General features: G+C 41.0%; 1 long non-coding RNA gene across 1 annotated transcript; it reads left to right on the top strand.

Annotated features, from left to right (window-relative positions):
- The first annotated feature begins 1,616 nt into the window (after window positions 1–1,616).
- On the top strand, window positions 1,617–9,385 carry LOC122219083. Its single transcript, XR_006202251.1, has 3 exons — window positions 1,617–1,793; window positions 5,322–5,379; window positions 9,134–9,385. It is a non-coding gene; the product is annotated as an uncharacterized LOC122219083 (long non-coding RNA).
- The last annotated feature ends 13,237 nt before the right edge of the window (window positions 9,386–22,622 follow it).

Below are 22,622 nucleotides of genomic sequence, written 5' to 3'. Positions count from 1 at the left end.
TGCCAACAATAATATGTAGAGAGACCACCTGGAGAAGGAAAAGCACTGAGCTCATGTGAAGAGAGAGGGAGGCCCAGTCATGCCACAGTCCCAGCTGAGCCCAGCCTTCCAGCTACCTCTGACAAGGGGCCAGACATGTCAATGGGCCATCTCGGGCATGACAGTCCAGTCAAGACACCAGATGACTGCAGCTTCAGCTAACTTCTCATGGAGAAGAACCACCTAGATGAGCCCCATTGGCCCTCAGAACCATGAGAGAGAGATTATATTCTGGGGTTTATTATGCGGCAAAGAAAACTGGAACATTTCCTACTCTCATCTCTGGCCAGGAGAGAGGGGGAATGCCTTTTTCTTTCTTTCCTCCCCCTTCCTCCTCTGCTTCTAGCTTTTTGTGTTGGGGACTGGTAAAAGGAGTGAGAATAGGGGTCTCTCTTTTTCTTACCTGCTCCTGTATCAGATGATGTGTTGGAACTGTCCTTTACCTGCTTATTAGAGCTGATGGTTAAATTTTTAGAAATTTTATGGGCCAGTTGTTAAATATGCCATTATTATCAATTACATAAAATTACAATGAAATACATTATACTAAAAACAGAGGTACTACTCAAAACTTGTCACTTCCTAATTGTTCTATATACTTTCACCATTATTTACCCCCTTAAAGTTATTTATATGGATTGCACCTGTGTGGTCGAAATATTCTGTAATGGGATGCTGCGACACTCCTCTTTCTGACTTCACAATCAGTGATGTCATACTGGTAACTTAAAATCAGCCATGGCAGGAGTCTTTACACCACAGAAATAAGCAAACACAAATCAGTGCTTCCCCCTACCTGTGGATTGATTGCTGTTTGTTAAACCTTTGCCAGAACACCACTGCCTCCAATCTTCTGTTGGATATATGTGTATCACCTTTGGGCCATCCTGGGCCATATATACATATATATATATGTATATATCTGGGCCATATATACATATATATATGTATATATCTATACATATCTATACATATGGCAAAATCTTGGGTGGTGCCTTCTCTGTGGTAGGCATGAAAATGTTGGCCTTCTGAAGGGGGGCATTTACGAGCATTTTGTAGGTATTCTGTGAAACCTATTGCCAAAGTTCCTCATGTGGGAAGCTCCCAATATGCCTCCTCATTTTAGCCTCTGAGCCTCTTGCGACAATGTCCTTTGCCAGTGGATAGCCCTCATGTGTATACCATTAGCAAAGGAGATCAAGACTGCCATCTTCCTTGATGCCCCTCTGACCCACCAGATAAAGTAGGGCCTGAAGATGAAGCAACATGGTGATCTGGATAAAAAGTTCACAGTTAATCTAAGTAACAGTGACTGCCCTGAGTTGGCTTCTCCAAGAAGCAGTTTCTGAGATGGAGCTTAATGTAGAGGAAATTTATTAAGGTGAAGGCAAGAGAGGAAGAAACCTTGGGCAGAAGAAGACATTGGGCTGACATGCCATCCTAACAAGGCCTCTCCCCACATGTGGGGGCGCTGAAGCTGGAACAGTCCTCCAGACTTGCCCTGACTTACACTGATCAGTCATCATGTTATGTGGTCATCAAAGGGCACATGACGTTTGGCAGGGGGCCTTCTTCCACTGAGGCGATTCCCAAAGAGGACTAATAGGCCACCACCTTCCTACCTATGGGAAGATACATCTGTGTCCTGAAGGGAGGATATGACTGTGGCACGGCACCCATGAGGGCCCTTTCCTTATGCTGCTTGGATCTACTTATTATGTATAAATTCGGGGGGCACCCCCTACAGGATTCTGGTGAGCCTTTTTTCCCTGAGGGAAACTCACAGGAGGGTAATTAGTGAGGCAAACTACTGCCCTCACTACTGCAGTTATTAGCCTCAAGGTCACAAATGATACTCCTTCTCTCCTTCCTTTGCTAACCATTCAAAATTCCCTTCACCCTTGGCTAGCTTCTCTTCTGGTCTTTGGCATGGACTTGGTGGGAAATCTAGAGGGGTTCCATCCCCTTTCTCAGGCTGTGGCTGCTGGGTTTATAATGGATAAATATTAAGGGGTCTCGCTATTGGACAAGGGAATTCTGAGAGAAGCCCAAGTCAATCACCTGCGTGCCAAATGCATTTCTCTCTGCCCTCTGGATAACAGCAGTCCTTCCTCCTCCTGACCAGTGATCAGGGTAGATTACCCCTGCCAAGATGGTGATTCCTCTTTTTACTTGCTAATAGTTTGGCCTGAGTTGCCCCAGGTGGTTGGGCGGCAGGTGTAGCTTAAGGTGCAATGGGAGTCTTTTGCTAGGTCTCCTGGTGGATGTGCTTCCCCTTTAGGATCCCAAACTCTAAACTTACAGAGGTCACATTTGTGGGAACCAGAGAATGAATTCCCTAAGAGAATGTTAGGAAGTGTTATTTAGCCTTATAACAAGTAAGTGACTTATAACAACTTATTTATATCTTATGTTGTGTCTCACTGTACTAATTGGAAAAAAAATAGAACTTTTACTCTATGTGAGATAATAAGAAAAATGTATAAATAAGAAATTGTGATTCCCTAAGCCATTTATAAGTAGTAAAATGGTAAAATATAAAATAAATAAGCCAAGTAATTGGTACTGTTGTGAATTTTTTCAGAAACAAACTTTAGAGTGGATAAATTGGCAACATTTGGATTCTAGTCCATTGAGATTTAGTTTTTCCCTTAGATTTTTTCCTGTTTGACTAAGAAGTTGGCCGTATGTAGGATATGAAGGGCCTCTGAAAGAATTTTCAGGAACATCGACTGGAAAATAAATCATATTAGGTGTGTGGCTTGATAGTTATAACACAACACAGGTTTTAATCAGCACTAGGCTCTAAATTCGTAATTCTCCCTAACCCACCTTATACACTCTGCTCTGCTGTTTCATACTTTTAGTCTAAGAGACTAACAGTGTCTGCCCATACACATTCAACATTCTTTCCCATTCCAAAATTGACATGAACACTAACATGAACACTTATACTGATAATGGCAAATTTTATGGAGGGATATGCTAAGTGATCTACATAGATTACCAGTTTTAACCCTTACAACAATACTATGATGAAGGCGTCATTGTTATTTTATAAGTAGGACATGAGGGCACAGAAAGGCTAGAAAGGATGATTAATACTAAAAGGAAGAGAGAAAAGAGAAGGAACTCGAAGATTTCATTTATATCCTTGAGCTGTTTTTCATTACCTGCATTGCCTGAGTTCTTTTGCTCTAGAGATTACAATTTCCAACAAAGAAACAAACAAACAAACAACAACAAAAACCCCCAGGGCATAGGGCTTTAACAAGTGCTTTTTGTGCCCCTTGGCGGAATACAAGGCAGCTATTGCTGTGAGCATAAGTCAAGCACAGGCATGGAGGCCGGCAGCTCAGACACCTCAGCTCTGTCACCGTTCACCACCTGGGTGGCTGTGGGCAAGGTACCTCTCTCAGTGCTGGCTTCCCACCTGCAAAATGAGGCCAATGAAGGGTGGTTCGACAATTTAGCATGGTAGCCAATGCAAAGCACTGAACCCAATGCCTCAGTTATGTAGTTTCTGTGTCAAAATAGTTCTGAGTTCTATTTGAGATTTACAACCCATTGAGGATAATTTTGAACTCTGGGAAAATGCAAGACCCATGATGGTTCTTTTTTTAAGCTTCTCTGGATTTTGTTCCATTACTAGCTCAGAGTTCATGGCTATCATGGTGCTTTTCTTTTTCTTATTTTTCTCTTCCTAAGATCTTATTTTCCAGGCTCCCAGAGCCACTTTTCTGCCCATCTGTTTTGTTTTGTTTTTGGCCCAGCTAATAAGATAACACTTCGTTTGTTTGTTTGTTTGGATTTTCATGGCTTGGTGGCTTCTGTGCCGATTATCTGATTACGACTCTCTCATGATCTACCTTCCCTTAAGCCTGTCACCAAGAAACTCATGAAGGTTTTCTACTTACAAGTTCATCCTAGTGATTAGTCAGAAATTCTTGAAACTGAAGCAAAGGTTTTAGATCCTGGACTCATTTTTATCTATTGCTAAATTCAAAATTGGGAGAGCTGCCTCTTGGCAAGGGCTTCTTGGCTAGCATCTCTGCTTGAGGAGTCTCTTCTTGGACAATGTCTCTTTGCTGACTGTTTAGGTAGATCACTGTCACATGACGAATTTCTGGACTGAAGAGTCTACTTTTAGCAAGGAGGTGCTCTGGAAACACTTCAGGGTTAGCCAGGACCGACTTCATGGGGATTATCAGTGTGACTGTACCAGCTCCATGCTCAGAAGTGCTCCACAAGGTGGGGATCCATGTTCTGGTGGTCACTGTTTTTGAAATTCTCAAAATTTCTATGCTTGAATTTGTTTTGTAACATCTAATAAGACCACCGAGTATGTGACATAGGTTTGGAGCCTGCTTTACACATGGTCCCTCTTCTTGCCATACTGCTGCTTCCGTGGCTCAGGTTCTTGGCTGCTACTCCCCTGCCTTGTTCCAGAGACTGCTGTCCTCCTCTGCCCCACAGTGGGGCTGGGTGCAGGTACAAGGACAGTTGGAGGCAACCCCATGTGCCGAGTTGGTAGGGGGGAGCCCCACGGGCGATGAAGGCCTGAACCTGCCCAGCAAGTATTTCCTTGCCCAACAGAGTGCTGAGTTAAATGCAGATAAAAAGCACCATGACAGCTTGAGAAAGAGACTTCAGTAAAAAGGTAAAAGCTATTTTCTCGTTTTGTGAGCAAGCATCTGCACCTTTCCATCGTTCACTGGACCCTGCAAATTATATAGCTGACCCTGTGGGTACTTGAAGGGGATGCAGGGTTTTATACCACCTTGCTGGATGTGTAACACTGAGTGTACAACTTGAGAGCTGGTCAGGGGTCCTAGGGCCTCTGTACGTTCACAGCTTATCCATGTTTAAGCACTTTAAGGCATGTTGACCAGGCCTTTCCTCCACTCCCACCAGCCTTATGAAACTGTTATTTGGTATGAGCACCGTTTCTGTCACTGCCCCTCAGATTGAATGCAGGGAAAGTGCAATCAAGTCTTTGCAGAGTTTCTGGGAAAAGTAGAAATTTAAGAGAATACCAAATATTATAATAGTGAAGTGGAAAAAAAAAAATCAGTGAAATTCTTGCTGGCATGTTTCTAGATATATTTTGATATATTTTCTACATATTTTATATGTATTTATATAATGCATTTATATAAACTAATTTATATATTTATTATATAATATATAATGTATTTATATAATGTATGTATCATAATGTATTTATAGAAACCATAACTTAGTACTAAATCAGAACATCTAATGACTGCTTGGCTCTTCAGAGCAGGTTGGCAGTCCACACACGGAAGGAGTCTCGGGTTCCTCTTCAAGTACATCTAGGTAAATATTTGTGTTCAACTTGACGCAGATTCTCCCTGGGGAAGTGAAGCGGGTGGTTCAGTTTGGTTCCATTAGGAGGGTGTTATCTTGAACTTTGTCTTGTTTCTCCTTCTTAAGAAAACAGTTGCTTTGGACAGTCCAGATCGAAGGTGCTTATCCTCACTGCCCAAGTGAAAAGTCCCATTGTGTTCAGTGTATGAGCTTTTAATTTAACACAATCCCTCCAAAAGAAATCAAAAGCAAACTGTTCTCATTCTCAGTTTTACCAAAGTGGTTCCTCTTATAAAACATATTACATAATGTCTACTAAACACCCCTGAAAGAGATTTCCAAATAAGGTTACAAAGCCAATGTGGCACCTTGGTACCCCGTGTTGGTTCAGAAATGCTGGGTGCTAAACCCTTGCCCTGTTATTTATGAGTTGTGGAAAGGAAAAGAGATGACATATGAGAAAGAGACTGGCAGACTCTGGGACAGAGTAGGTATCTGGTAAATATTTATTATTAGAGTATTAAAATAGCATTTATTTTGTGGGCTTTAAAAATGTCTTACATTCTTGTTATCTACCAGAATGTGAGAAGTAAATTGTAACTTTATAATTTGATTAATACCAAATTTAGGATACTAATTTATTCAAGTTCATTTAACTTGGATGCGTAACTGTGGGATATTAGGTTCCCATTTTGCCATTCTCTGCACAAACTTCCCAGGAAGCAACAATGGAGACTAGGACTTCCCACAAGTAACTGCCAGTCTGGTGTGTGTCTGGGAGTTTGTCTCTCCAGAAGCCATGTGACTGTGGGTTGTCTGTGGCTCCTAGGGGTGTTCATCAAGGAAGTTCACAGGCCTCCTCACCAGGCACAATTTGTCCCCTATCATGTAACCACAAGCAGAGACGTGTAAACTCAGAGTGCAAGCTGCCACTGAGCAGCAGGAAATCACAAAACTGACTCAGAAAACAAACACAGCTTCTTTTAGGGGAGGTGTTAGAGGTTCCAGATCTTAAGTAGTTTAGGTGCCAAAGGGCTGTGCATAATCAAAGTATCCATGTAAAGAAAGCTTCCTATAACAAATTAACTTAATAATAATATAGAAAACATTTCACATGTTCAGTTAGAAATCTATTCATTTATAGTAAGCTGAACAATATTCAACTGTTTCTGACCTAAAAAATAGATTCAGATGACTCTGATTATAACACACACACCATCTAACCATTCATTTTGTTAATCCTGTGTATCAGCTTAACGCTAAAAGTATTTGTGACTTTAGTTCAATTTTAGAATTAATTTTATCTTTGGACAGCAAGCATGTCATCGAGTTTTGTGCCACACTAGGATGCCTAGTGGTTTTTGCTCAGGGGAGGCATTCAAGTCGTACCAGTCGTTGATGAACTGAAATAGTTTACAACTTGAAATCCTCATATGGAATATGTGGCAACTCGCTATTATATGCAGAATACGGTCTATAATTTTACCAGAGCCTTCATTACCCCACCTTGGCAAGTAAGGGATGTTCAGAGAACTGGAAAGTTCCAAGTCCTGAATGTTTTGAAATGTTCCCAGAGTGATGATTACTCAGCCAAGGGCCATCTGATTCGAGGCTACACATAACAAAACTATTTCCACTTGATTTTGCTGCTGCTTAAAGAGCCAGGAAAAAGGACATCCATATCAGAGAATCACAGCACCACTAGCCAGAAAAAGCATCTACCGTTTTCAGGATGTTGGCCAGAAAGGACATTTCATTGGTGCCAGAGGCTTGGAACCCAAAGCAATCTTTGTGTTTACTGTCTCTTATGTTTCCTTTTAGAGGCAGCAAAGCTTGATCATCAATTCATGCATAAATACAGGTCATTAGTTATCCCAAATATTGGGCTGATACTATCATAAAGATCTAAAGACAAACTGACAGATGATTTGGCTACAATTGCTGCTCTGTACTAATCATCCGGTTACATAAAGATGAACAACTGCAGTGTGCCATCTGGAACCATAAATGTTATTTGCGTTGGGAGGCCCTTGATAAAAGCTTCATTATTTTACAGAAGGAACAAGAGTTCCTGCCTGCCAGTGACAGGGAATAGGGTCCTCTTTCCTCTTTGCTTTCTCTGGCTCGGCTGTTACCAAGTGTTTGACTTTAGCTCTTTGTATGGTGACCTAAGGATTTTTTATTTTTAATGGCTGCATTTGAAAATGGTTACTTACGTACCTACACATTGCCCTCAATTTGCCTCCTGGCCCCAAAGTCTAAAACGTTTACACTTGACCTTTTAAGAAAAAGTTTGCTGACCCCTAGCAAAGCACAGTGCCTGATACACAGTGACTGCTTTCAAATCATAAGCTATAATTAACAGTATTATTTACTACACTATATTATACCATACGAAACTATACTCTCATGCTCTCTGAAGTAATTGCTATAACCAAGAAAAATGACCTAAGTGTCAGTGGAATACTTCATACAGCCTGTTCTGTACTATAAGTGTCCCAGTTCTCAGTCCTTTTAAATGTGTTCTGACACTACAACTTAGGGAGGTTCATTCAAGATTAATGCCCAGATTTTAAATGCAAGATTTTGCCATATGTATAGATAACCTGTTTCTTCAAAATTTGAGCCATGGTCTTTGTGTCCTTTGTAACCTAGCAGGAAACATAATTCTCCAGAGGTCAAATCTGGACACAGCAGTATTTAAGTCTTATCCCTAAGGATAAAGAATACAGGCCTCCTTGGGTTCTCTCACCTGATTCATTTAAGGGCAGAGAATGCCTCAAATAATTTTAGCCAATTCACATTTTCAAAGTTTCATGAAAGGAGTCCATTTCTAATATCATCTAATATCATCATCTAATATTCACCAGTCATCATGCTGGTGAATAGATTATTATTTTCACTTATAGAAACCCATTTCTGGTGTTGCATATGTGAATTTACAAAGCATTGGCTGTCGGTCAGGATACAGAGATGTCTTATAGCACCACCTTTGGATTAGGGGCCTCATGGCTAGAACACCAGTGCATCATCCAATCTAGATTAACATGTGGGTTATGGTCTAGCCTAAGTAATACACTGTATGTTGCACTGTATATGCACAAGTGTTTAAACTACAGATATTGAAAATAGCCTATTTAGAAAATATTTGCTCTGTGTGGTTTGAATCTAAGTGTGCAAGCTTCTAGATTTCTGATAATTTTTATGTATAGTTCTTATATTTATTAATTCATGATATTTATGTTTTATTTAAAAATGAAAGCAAGAAAGTATTGAATAGTCTCTTAGAAAGTTGGCTGATTCTTTATTTAAAAATCAATACATATTAAAGGCATTGCACCAAACTTGGGACATAGAGTATATTTTAAAGGACATACTATGCTCTTTTCTGAAGAGGATCTGTTATTATTTCCAAGTATATTTAATCTTCCAAAGTGTGAGTGTGGGAAGGTGTGCTGTGAAGGGGGTTCTGGGATGGAGGAAGAAAGGCAAGAGGGAAAGTTCTGCTCAAGAAGTGAGGCAGTTAAAATTCTGTGAGTCAGATAGTAACTTTGCAGGAACAGGAGGGGGGAGGAGAGAAAGTTGAGATATTTCACTGGTGTAGAAACTGACAAATTTTTTTTTTAATAAATTGGAATGTTTTTGACAAAATATACACATACATTAGATGTAAAGATTATAAGATACTGAAGATAGCATAGTATGTAGACCTTTATGTTGCCATAAGATTTTAATGTGTACCTCTTTATTATGCCTCACCCAGATTATGAGTTCCTGAGACCAAGAACTTTGCCTTCTCTGCAGTGTCTAGAACAGTGCTCAGCTCGTCTGTCATGCTCAGCTAGCACTGTTGTTGACAGCTTTCACACTGACTGTACAGAAAGATGGTTTACTTGTAATTCTCAGAACTATTGCGCACTCTCACCATAGGCAAGATATCACCTAGTTTATGTAGGAGCTGCTGGCCAGATGATGGACAGACATATATGGCATAAAGTTTCAGTGGTTTAGTTCATCATACAAAGAAGGCATTGCATCTTTACAATTCATTAGAGTCTTTAGATTTTTTTTATAAACTCCCATTTCACGTGTAGTAAACTAGTACCATCCCCAAGTCAAAATCATTTCTTTCTGTGTGAACTCATCCTGTTTACAGAACTACATATATAGAGATGTCCCCAGACTCTCCCAACACTATTAGTGTCAGCACCCCAAAGGGCACCATGGACTTTCCTGAAAGATTCATGTTAGTACAACTGAGTCAGTGTCTTGTCCTAAAATACAAGACTCCTGGTCCCCAGAGTAAGATATGACAGATAGGGAGGTGGCCACCATCTCCCACACTGACTGTCTGAGGGGGGCCCTAGGACCTGACCATACCGTGGGATATGGGCCCACAGGCAGGCCTCAGGCAAGCAGGGCTCATTTTAGCCAGAAAAAAAAATACCCATGAACTTCTCGTTGGTTTCACATAAATGGAACTTTAAGCCAAGAGGAGAAAATGGGGATCTAAACATGCAAATCCTTTTAAACTCTTTAACGGTACCATTCAGAGCTCATTTCTCTTCCTAAACACCAGGTGCTTCTGGGTGGCCCTGGCCACACCCACTGACCGTGTGTTCTCACCTCTGGCTCCCTCTGGCCAGGTCTGGGCACCGAGACTGCCACAGTGCTTGTCAAGGGAGGGCGGAGGCAGGAGGCAAGTAGGTGTGCAGAGTGGGAGGCAGAGGCCCTGGGGTTCCCACTGGGTCTCTGGCATGTCTGAGCATCCTGCTGTGGCCCCTTCTGTCCTCGGACTATACTACTGATGTGTGCTTCACCTGGCCCCAGCTTTCACGAAGCCCATCCCTTTTGGCTGTCGTCTAAATCCCACAGCCTGGGGCCCTCCGGGAACCCCATCGTGAATTCCAAAGCTGCTGCTTTATTTAAAATTAGGTCTGTTAGTAAAGCATAACAGAAGACAGGAGAAATGGACACCTCTCTTCATCTCTCACCCTCACACCACTCTCAAGGCAGCACTTTTGGTCCAATAAATGCTGGGTCGTGGGGACTCCGTGAGTTTATTGTGTTATTGGTCACGTTTACCACAAGTCACGGCTTTTCTAGTCACAAGTTAACGTTAGTCTGCACCAAAAAGTGACAGCAAAAATAGTAGACTGGAGCAGGGCAGGATTCCTTCAGATAGGCACTGCCCACCCTCTAGGAGAAGGACGGCTCTCTTGAGCTGCCCAGGAAGACAACAGACTACAATCAAGTAACACTGTGAGCATCCGGCTCTGCATTCTGCCTGATCGGTCTACACTCTGGCCCTAATCGGATGTGTAGGTTGTAGAGCAAGAGGACAGGAGGATCAGGACCACGAACTCCTGCTTCCCTGCAAGGCTCTAGCATGTCCCCTATGCTATTGCTTGAGAGTCTGCCTCAGCGGCCATCCCGCATCATGGTGAACAGAAATCCCAGGTGTTGCTAGTGCCAGAGTTGGGTCAAGAGAGCCAGGTCAATTATATTTTGTTTCTCACAGTGGTGCTGAAGCACAGGACTGTCCAGCCTGGGCAAACCAGCCTCTCCCAGCATAGGGCAGGCCTACCTGTTCACCTCCCAGCTGCAGTCACAGCTCACCAAAAACACCAACGGAACAAACAACATCTCGTCTCTATTATGCCACCAGGATGGAGGCCCCAAACACACCATTCTAAGAAAACCTCAGGCAAGCCGACTGCTGTGGCACTTGAGCAGTGACAGAGTTTTCCTCATCTGAGAAAGGACTACTTTTCCATACAATGAGCATGGATGTCTTGCCCCTGCAGGAACAGTTGAAAGCCATGAACAAAGCTGTCTTGCTCCCTGCCAACTCTGGCCAGCAGCTCTCAATTCTTGGGGTACTTGAGTGCAATGCCAAGGAAATGCCATGGGCTCCAAGGAAAACGGTGCTTCCCGAGAGGCAGAGATACTAGGAAAGGTCTCAGAGATAAGGCAGGGCTAATGGGAGAATCTCAGGCAAAGGAAACTGGGAATACTTAAAAAGCAGTCTCTGAGGAGGAGAAAGCAAAGCCATGTTGGGCTGCCTGAGAAGGTGAGGTTGGGAAAAAGAGAAGGTGGTCCCCAAACATCTTCACATAACTGGGGCTGACCTGAACTAAATAATTCAAGGCTCTTCCGTTGTTCCTCTGAGCTCCAACCAATAAGAACCTGTTTGTGTCAATAATTCCATTATATTCTATTGCATTTTAATTAAATGGATCAAATGATTAAAAGCCACGCCCCTCATCTCCCAGCTAACCTTCCCGAGACTGGTCTATGGAAGGTTTCTGACACCAAGTTACAGGGCAGATGGGCTCCAACATGTACTTCACTAATAAGGATCAGAAACAAACAATTTTCCATTTCTACAATGTGTTCTCTCCAAAGAGTTTGGTGAAGGCCTCTGCGCCCTGGGGCAGGTTATCTGAGGCTGTGGAAGCAAGAGCTGCTCTCTCAGTGAAAGGGATGGTTCTGGTATGTACGTCAGTGGACCAAACTTACGATGATGTACGCAAGACAAAAATCTCTAACCAAAAACAGATTTTTAAAGGAGAACCTCTGTGCTGGGAAGGAGGTTAAGTGGAAAAGCAGAGCACAGAATTGACAACCCTTCATTCGGGGACACACACCCAGCAGGGTTTCCTTCAAATGCCTGCTGAAGACAGAAAGGAATACAAATTAGTGGCTGCCTCCAGCTGGGTAGGGTCCCCACAACTTAGGGCTTGCCTTGCCAGGCCGCAGCCACCCTCTGAAGGAAAGCAGACAGGCTCTCCTGGAAGGCAACGCGCCAGCCTTAGGGCCCTCAGGTTTGGCCGCGACACCGGAGAACAAAAAGACACCTACCAGGGGTGATGTGCTCCGACAAGGACGGACGCTGATGGCGCTGTCACAGTGACGGGGTGCAGCTGCCGGCTGGGGCCCTTCCCCTGGAGAGCCGGGCTGCTCCCCGAGGGCTGCCCCGGGGCCAGCCAACCGCTGGGTGCGGAGCGCAAATCCTCCCAAGAGCGCACTGGTTAAATGGGTAAAACCTGGCAGATTCTCCCAGCTGCCGGGGACAATTGTTTCTCGTGCGCTGTGGGGTGGTGCAGACTGGCCGGAACCATCCCCTAGGCTCTGGTCGGTTAGCCAACCACGGGTCCCACGGGGAGGGCGGGAGCTGCAGCTCGTCCGCAGGCAAACAGCGGAGGTTAGGGAGCTGGATGCCAGGCAGCGGGACAGGTGATGACCACGTGCTAATCATGGAAGCTAATTGACCTTCGGCTCCTTCCCATGGGGATGGAAGGGCGCCCCTGCGGAACTCTGTGCACCTGGGAGCGGGCGGGAGGGACACAGGCCCCATACAGGCCAGGGCACCTGGCACTCCTTCATGTGACAGGCTTCAAATCTCTAGGGAACCAAACATTTTTCCACAATAGCTTTCTCGATGTGGTTTCTAAGAGTCTAACCACGACAAATAAAAAAGGTAGCAAAGAGTGCAGTGTGCAAGGCCTGACCCAGAGCTTCTGTCCCGAGCTGCAGGGGCGCCCTCCGGGCTCTCGCTCAGGCACAGGCCCATGAGGCTCCTGTGCTGACCCGCAGGGAAGACGGTGGGAAGTTGGGCACTAGGTCCCAGGGTTACTAATTAGGACATTCACAGAGGCACTGTCCGCCTGCTTTCTCTTTGAACCTTGACTCACAGCGCTTAGTTTTCTGAAGCTCAAACTATATTTTTAAAAAGAGATTTTGAGGGGCACCTGGGTGGTTCAGTCAATTAAGTCTGGAGCTCTGGATTTCCGCTCAACCCAAAATCTCAGGGTTAGTGAGGTCCAGCCCCACATCCGGCTCCAGCTCCACGCTGACAGTGCAGAGCCTGCTTGGGATTCTCTTTCTACTTCTCTCTCTGCCATGCCCCTGCGCGCTCTCTCAAAATAAATCAATAAAGACTTTAAAAACTTAAAAGTAAAAAGATTTTGAGAAGAGGGTACTTACAGCATTCACAGGAGTGGTGATCCATGGAGAGGCCGTTTTCTTTAACTTTTTCTGAGGGTGGGGTTGTAGTTTTGTTATTATTAAAATACACCACAGACTCAAGAGGAATGGATGGTTGTTGTCAATAAAGTCTTACACGTTTATTTTAGAAGCCAACTTATAATGCCTCATAAAATAATTATGGTTTCTGGGATAGAAAGAGAATTTTTTGTGTGCAAAATATTTTCAAAATTTTTCAACAGTGAGCACAAATAAAATGCATAATAATATACTTTGTTATCTTGGAAACTATACTATGACCACACTTTGAATTTGGAGAGAGGCAGGAGCAGGGACCAATATTTATTTTCACGTTGATTAATTAAACAATTAATCAGGAAATAGTGTTATTAAAATTAAACAATTAAAACAGTAATAAAAAAGCTTTGCCATAGATCTGAAACCTTAGCTCCAGGCTAATTATTCCTTAATCAAACATTAAGCTGTTTTCTTAATAAAAAGCTGTTAAGGTCATGGGCCTTTGTTTTTATTCCTGCAGATAATTAAGAAACAGTCTTTTGATAAACTTGCCACAGAACTAACAAGGTTTTTTTCCCTTTTTTCTTTCATTTCCTTCCTTCTGTCCTTTCTCAATCTTTCATATTAGAAAGGCAAAAACATATTCATTCTATCATTAACTAAGAACAATTATTATGTTTAGATTTGAAAAATTATATAGGGGGCACCTGGGTGGCTGAGTTGGTTAAGCGTCTGACTTAGGCTCAGGTCATGATCTTATGGTTCGTGTGTTCGAGCCCAACATCAGGCTATGTGTTGATAGTGCACAGCCTGCTTGCACTCTCTCTCCCTTTCTCTCTGCCCCTCCCCCACTCATACTTTTTCTCTCTCTCAAATAAAAAAAAATTAAAATTAAAATTATAAGAAAATTTATATGGTACCATATTGTAATATATATATTCCTTTAGAGGGTTTTGGATGGATGTTTTAAGTTCTATAAGGGCTGTTTTGGAGTTCTAGAGTGCGAAAGAAAGAAGTAATATATCTGAGTTATTCTGTGACATTTTCATGGTAAATTGTATCATGAAATGATTAAAGGAATAAATTATAAATTAAAAAGAAATACAACATGTATTGGTTTTTGTGTTTATCTGCTATTTAGATTTTCAATTCAGATTGCTTTCAAAATATTCCCCTTAAATGTATAGCTGCTCTGTTGCTCTTAACTCTGTCATCTGCCACCTCTAGCCAAGGTCTACTTGTCTGTGTCCAGGGTTGGGGAAAAATCATTGGGAAGCACCCACCAGATATGAATGCCACAAATCCAGTTATTACTGAGTTCAGTAACACTCTTCAAGAGGAAATTATTTCCAAGTGTCTGCCTGCCTTTGGTCATTTTCCAGTATCTTCAAACAGTTGTTTGTAATAACTCTTTCCAGTTTAAATAACTTTTACCTTCAGGAGGAATTGCTTAAATTGTTTGTACCTTCATTACTTGAAATCTAACTTCTTAATGGCCAGTTTCTTCACTTTTTTTAACATTTTATTTAATTTTGAGAAACAGAGACAGAACATGAGTGGAGGAGGAACAGAGAGACAGTGAGACAGAATCCAGGAAACATTCTTCAGATTCTGTGTCTCCCTCTTTCTCTGTTCCTCCCCTGCTTGTCTCTCTCTCAAAAATAAACATAAAAAAATAAAGAGAAATAAAAATGAGCATCATATAAAATCTATTTATAGGGTTGTTATAAGAATTAAATGACATAATGTTATACTGAGCTTAGCACAGTATCTGTTACATTGTAAACATTTGATAAATGTGATAAGAGTTATTGTTTAATATTATCCTTCTCATCTACTTTATTTATCCAGAGTCATACACAACTGATTTTTTGGGTCCAAGTTTTCTGATTTCAAGTCCAAGATTCCTTGGTAAAGCAACAGAGTCTCAATGCTTTAATCACTTAAGTCTTGATTACAATATAGATTGTGACTTGGACCTGATGGTAACACTGGGTAATTATTCCTCTTAGTGTTGTCTTAAAAATAATTTATTTAGGGCACCTGGGTGGCTCAGTAAGTTAAGTGTCTGACCTTGGCTCCGGTCATGATCTCACAGTTCGTGAGTTCAAGTCCCGTATCAGGCTCTGTGCTGATGCCTCAGAGCCTGGAGCCTGCTTCAGATTCTGTGTCTCCCTCTCTCTCTGCCTGCCCCCCTCTCTCAAAAATAAACATTAAAAAACTAATTTATTCAATGGATATGTATTGCATGAATCATCTCACTTTGGATAATATCCTTCTGATGTTTTTTTTATCCCTTTAATAAATATTTGCTGAGCACCCACTAACTGAAAGTCCCTATAGTTAGTGTAGGGGCTCACAGTGACTTAATAAGTGCACTTAATGCCTAATATAGTAGAAAGCTTTGAAGTATGTTAGACACCAAGTTTGGCTCAGTGACTCAACAGTTTCATCACAGACTCAGGTTTCTTTGTATATCTCTTTGCCATGCTGGTAAAGGCATCTTCCTCTGGCTGATAGCTAGATGGTTTACACATTCCAGACATGATATCCAAGGGGAGATGGATCATATCATTCTGTGGTTCTCTCGTAGGAGTAAGCCAAGAGCCCTTCACAGTCATCTGTTCTTCTCTCATTGTTGGGAACTGAGTCATATGCCCACTCCGGAACTAATTACTGGCAAGGGGAATGGAATTGCCATGAGTGGCTTCAGTGAATTATTTGGCGGGGGGGGGGGGGGGGGGGGGAGGGCGGGGAATGGAAGTTGGAGCTTTAACTACAAAGTCCACTGTACTATCCTTACATGTTCTTTTGATCTACTAGTAGGCATAAGTCATATACATAGTCATCATTGTAAACAGTTAAGAAAATGCTTTAGAGTTATGGTGATAAGGATGTAAATCAAGGTGTTGGTGGTAGAAATGATAAATACATACATGTAAATACACTATATATATGCCATATGTTTTTCTCATATACATATAAGAGTATATATATACATATATATGAGATTGACAAAATAATATTTGGCAATTCTTAAGTGTCTACCATGGTTAGACACCATCCTAAACAAGTAATTTGGATTATTTCATTTAATCTCTATGAGACTGTTCCTATGATTGTTCCTATTAGATAGATGAGGAAACTATGACTTAAGTAGGTCAAATGACTTTCTAGTATTCAAATCCCTGGAGACTGACTTCAGATCTCTTAACCACCATGCTACACTGCCTTGTTATTGCTAAATAAATGTAGGCAGGGTGGGGACAGCAGACACTTTTAATAACTACAAATAAATTGTTGCCCTTTAGAGAGACAAAGTCTATTTTATTTGTCATTCTGTGATAGACATTATGGATTCCAAAATTAATGTTAACTTGAGACTAAAGTCTGTTGTGTCAACTTTAAAGGTTATTGTGTAATTCATGTTTCTTTCAAGGAAGAGTAGCTTTTACCAACATTGTGCTAGATTAATTATTGGATTATAATTTATGTTGCCATTATTCAGAATCTGTGTGTGTTTTCAATGGATTTTATTATTTATTTGTTTGTTTGTTTATTTAATTTTATTTAAATCCAAGTCATCATATAGTGTAATAATGGTTGCAGGAGTAGAATTTAGTGATTCAACATTCATATATAACACCCAGTGCTCATACTAACAAGTGCCCTCCTTAAGGCGCATCACCCATTTAGCCCATCCCCCCACCCACTTCCCCTCCCACAACTCTCAGTTTGTTCTCTGCATTTAAGAGTCTCTTACAGTTTGCCTCACTCTGTTTTTATCTTATTTTTCCTTCTCTTCCCCTAGGTTTATCTGTTGTGTTTCATAAATCCTACATATGAGTGAAATCATATATTTACTGTCTCTGACTTGTTTCACTTAGCATAATACATTCTAGTTCCATCTATGTTGTAAATGGAAAAATTTCATTCATTTTGACCGCTGAGTAATATTCCACTGTATATATATCGTATCTTCTTTATCCATTCATTAGTGAATGGACATTTGGGCTCTTCCCATAATTTGGCTATTGTTGATAGCACTGCTATAAACATTGGGGTGTGTGTGCCCCTTCAAATCAGCATTTTTATATTGTTTGGATAAATACTTAGCAGTACAATTTGTAGGTCATAGGGTAGTTCTATTTTTAATATTTTGAGGAAACTCCATACTGTTTTCCAGGGTGCTTAAACCAGTTTGCATTCCCACCAACAATGCACAAGTGTTCCCCTTTCTCCACATCCTTGCCAACATCTTTTGTTTCCTGAGTTGTTAATTTTATGCATTTTGACAGGTGTGAGGTGGTATCTCACTGTGGTTTTAATTTGTATTTCTCTGATGATGAGTGATATTGAGAATCTTTTCATGTGTTTGTCAGCCATCTGGATGTCTTCTTTGGAAAAGTGACTGTTCGTGTGTTTTTGCCCATTTCTTCATTGGATTATTTGTGTTGAGTTTAATAAGTTCTTTGTAGATGTTGGATACTAACCTTTTATCTGATATGCCATTTGCAAATATCTTCTCCCATTCTGTTGGTTGTCTTTTAGATCTGTATGCTGAAAACTATAAAAAACTTAAGGAATAAATCGAAAAGGGGAGGACCCAAGATGGTGGAACAGCATGGAAGTTTTTTGTGTGTCTCACCTCCATGAAATACAGCCAGTTCAGCACTAAACCATCCTGCACACCTAGAAAACTAATATGAGGATTAACACAACAATCTGCACAACCTGAACCACATAACTCCGCAGGTACGTGGCATGGAGAAGTAAACTTGGAGAGAGAAAAGGTGCAGAGGGCACCTGGTGCTTCTTTTGCGTGTGGAAAGAGGACAGGGATGGGGGAGGGGGGCAGAAGAATACGGGAAAAGCACCCCTCCCCAAAAGCAGCTGGAGAGAAAGTGGAAAATTGGAAACATCTGCAGAGACTGAACTAAAAAGGGAGAAAGGAGAAAGGAGAGGGTTTAAATTCCATTAAGACTATAAACAGGGGAAGCACAGAATCTGAAACTCTGCAGCTCGATACCTGGCGGTGCTCCGGTGGGAAAGGTGAATCCCAAGGAGCAGAGTGGGGTCCAGGAGGTTCTTGGGCCACAAGGAGAGAAGCAGTTCCACTGCTGGAAGGATGTTTGGTAGAAGCTGTGAGGCCACCTGGGCCCAGCAGACCCCAGAGAATGGCCACATTTGCTGGTGCTGGAACAAGGTCATTGGGGGGTGAAGCCTCATGCCAGATACGTGTTGTGACTTTCCATAATCCCCGAGGCACTGCTGCCACAATGTCTCATGAACTTTTTCTGGGGCAGGCTGGCACCTGGCTGCAGTGTCTGGACATCAGCAGCAGCACGGTCCCAGAAGCATTCCTGGGTGTGACCGGCACCCAGCCATTGCTCAGTGAGACCCTCTGCAGAGGGGCAGAGCAGGCCAAAGCTGCAGTCCCTCAGAAGTGGGGGGAGCTGGGGAAGGCAGCTGCATCTGAGACAAAATTCGGGAGGGAGGTGCTGCCTGGGGCTTGTTCATGGACCGTGTGGAAGTGGGGAGTGGACGGAAGATGAAGACAAAGGACGGGTGCACCATTGCTGATCAGGGAGAACAGAGTTCTGATACTAGAGACTGGGTAGCTGGGCGATGCCATTTTCACTGCTCCCTCACATGCCCATACGCACCTACAAGCGCCACAACAATCCACCCCAGTAGGCTAGCAGTGCCATCTAGCGGAGAATGGAGCTGTTACACTAAGCCCCACCCAACTGGGCCAACCTCGCTCTTCAAGAACACAAGTCTCACTGCCTGCTTAATTTATGGACTATAAAGCTCTTCATGGTTTGACTTCTAGCGGAAAATGAAATAATTTCAGTCATATGTCAGTCTGTTAGCCGGTCCATCTATTCAATTATTTTTCTTTCTTTCTTTTTTTTCCTCCTCTTTTTCATTTTGTTTCTTTTTCTTGAATACAGAAAGAAAACATTCATTTTATTTTCAATTTTTATTAAAAATATTCTTCTTTAATTTTTTTCTACTATATTTTTTACTTTTGTGTAAATTTTTTCAAATTCTATTTTACTTCCATCATTTCATTTTCGTCTACTTTAGTGTATTCATTTTTTCAAATTTTCAAACTATTTCCTTTCCTCCGCCTCTTTTTTCTCTAATCTATCAAGCCACGTTCAACATCCAGACCAAAACACACCTAGCATCTAGCATCATTTATCTGATTTTTTTGTGAGTGTTTGTTTTTAATTTTTAATTTAATTATTTTAATTTTAATTTTTTAATTTTAATTTTTTCTACCTTATTAATTATTTTCTCCCTTCAAAATGACGAAATAAATGAATTCACCCCAAAAGAAAGAACAGGAAGAAACGACAGCCAGGGACTTAACCAACACAGATATGAGCAAGATGTGAAACAGAATTTAGAATCACAATAATAAGAATACTAGCCATAATGTCCATCAACTGATGAATGGATAAAGAAATTGTGGTTTATATACACAATGGAATACTACGTGGCAATGAGAAAGAATGAAATATGGCCTTTTGTAGCAACGTGGATGGAACTGGAGAGTGTGATGCTAAGTGAAATAAGCCATACAGAGAAAGACAGATACCATATGGTTTCACTCTTATGTGGATCCTGAGAAACTTAACAGAAACCCATGGCGGAGGGGAAGGAAAAAAAAAAAGAGGTTAGAGTGGGAGAGAGCCAAAGCATAAGAGACTGTTAAAAACTGAGAACAAACTGAGGGTTGATGGGGGGTGGGAGGGAGGGGAGGGTGGGGGATGGGTATTGAGGAGGGCACCTTTTGGGATGAGCACTGGATGTTGTATGGAAACCAATTTGACAATAAATTTAATATATTGGAAAAAATAAAAATAAAAAAAAATAAAGACGTTGCTGTAAAAAAAAAAAAAAAAAGAATACTATCCAGAGTCAAAAATAGATTAGAATCCCTTTCTGCGGAGATAAAAGAAGTAAAAGCTAGTCAGGGTGAAATAAAAAATGCTATAATTGAGTTGCAATCATGGATGGATGCCACAGCGGCAAGTATGGATGAGGCAGAGCAGAGAATCAGCAATATAGAGGACAAACTTAAGGAGAATAACGAAGCAGAAAAAAAGAGGGAGATTAAGGCAAAAGAGCATGATATAAGAATTAATCAGTGACTCATTCAACAAAAACTGACCATCAACAAGGCATATCATAGTCAAATTCACACAATACTCAGGCAAGGAGAGAATCATGAAAGCAGCAAGGGAAAAAAAGTCCCTAACATACAAGGGAAGACAGATCAGGTTTGCAGCAGACCTATCCACAGAAACTTGGCAGGCCAGAAAGAAGTGGCAGGATATATTCAATGTGCTGAATTAGAAAAATATGCAGCCAAGAATTCTTTATCCAGCAAGGCTGTCATTCAAAATAGAAGGAGAGATAAAAAGTTTCCCAGACAAACAAAAATTAAATGAGTTTGTGACCACTAAACCAGCCCTGCAGGAAGTTTTAAGGGGGACTCTCTGAGGGGAGAAAAGATGAATATATATATATATATGTATGTATATATATATATATATATATATATATATATATATATATATACCAAAAGCAACAAAGATTAGAAAGGACCAGAGAACACCAACAGAAACTCCAACTCTACAGACATCATAATGGCAATAAACTCATATCTTTCAGTATCACTCTAAACTTTAATGGACGCAGTGCTCCAATTAAAAGACATAGGGTAACAGAATGGATAAGAAAACAAGATCCATCGATATGCTGTTTACAAGAGACCCACTTTAGACCTAAACACACCTTCAGATTGAAAATAAGGGGATGGAGAACCATTTATCATGCTAATGGTCAACAAAAGAAAGCCAAAGTAACCATACTTATATGAGACAATCTAGACTTTAAAATAAAGACTGTATCAAGAGATGCAGAAGGGCATTATATCATAATCAAGGGGTCTATCCACCAAGAAGACCTAACAAGTGTAAACATTTATGCACCAAAGGTGGAAGAACCCAAACATATAAATCAATTAATCACAAACATAAACTCATTGATAGTAATATCATAATATTAGGAGATTTCACACCCCACTCACAGCAATGGACAGATCATCCAATCAAAAAAACAACAAGGAAATAATGGCTTTGAATGACACACTGGACCAGATGGACATAACAGATATATTCAGAACATTTCATCCTAAAGCAATGGAATATACATTCTTCTCCAGTGCACATGGAACATACTCCAGAATAGACCACATACAGGGACACAAATCAGCCCTCAACAAGTACAAAAAGATCAAGATCATACTGTGCATATTTTCAGACCACAACGCTATGAAATTCTAAATCAACCACAAGAAAAAATTTGGAAAGGTAACAAATACTTGGAGACTAAAGAACATCCTACTAAAGAATGAATGGGCCTACCAAGAAGTTAAAGAGGAAATTAAAAAGTATATGGAAGCCAATGAAAATGATAACACCACAACCCAAAACCTCTGGGATGCAGCAAAGGTGGTCATAACAGGAAACTATATAGCAATCCAGATCTTTCTAAAAAAGGAAGAAAGATCTCAGATACACAACCTAACCTTACTCCTAAAGGGGCTGGAAAAAAAAAAAAACAAAACAGCAAGTAAAACCCCAAACAAGCCGAAGACAGGAAATAATAAAGATTATAGCAGAAATTAATGCTATCGAAACCAAAAACAAAGAACAAAACAACAACAACAACAACAACAGCAACAACAAAACAGTAGAACAGATCAATGGAACCAGAAGCTGGTTCTTTGAAAGAATTAACAAAATTGATAAACCACTAGCCAGTTTGATCAAAAAGAAAAAGGAAAGGACCCAAATAAATAAAATCAAGAATGAAAGAAGAGAAATCACAACCAACACAGCAGAAATAAAAACAATAAGAGAATATTATGAGCAATTACATGCCAATAAAATGGGCAACCTGGAAGAAATGGACAAATTCCTAGAAACATATACACTACCAAAACTGAAACAGGAAGAAATAGAAAATTTGAACAGACCCATAACTAGTAAGAAATAGAAGTGGTAATCAAAAATCTCCCAAAAAACAAGAGTCCAGGGCCAGATGGCTTTCCAGGGGAATTCTACCAAAGATTTAAGGAAGAGTTAACACTTATTCTCTTGAGGCTGTTTCAAAAAATAGAAATGGAAGGAAAACTTCCTAACTCTTTCTGTGAAGCCAGCATT

The sequence above is a fragment of the Panthera leo genome, chromosome B2 (genome assembly GCF_018350215.1).
Source record: "Panthera leo isolate Ple1 chromosome B2, P.leo_Ple1_pat1.1, whole genome shotgun sequence".
Lineage (NCBI taxonomy): Eukaryota > Metazoa > Chordata > Mammalia > Carnivora > Felidae > Panthera > Panthera leo.
This window is presented reverse-complemented; position numbering and strand designations above follow the sequence as displayed.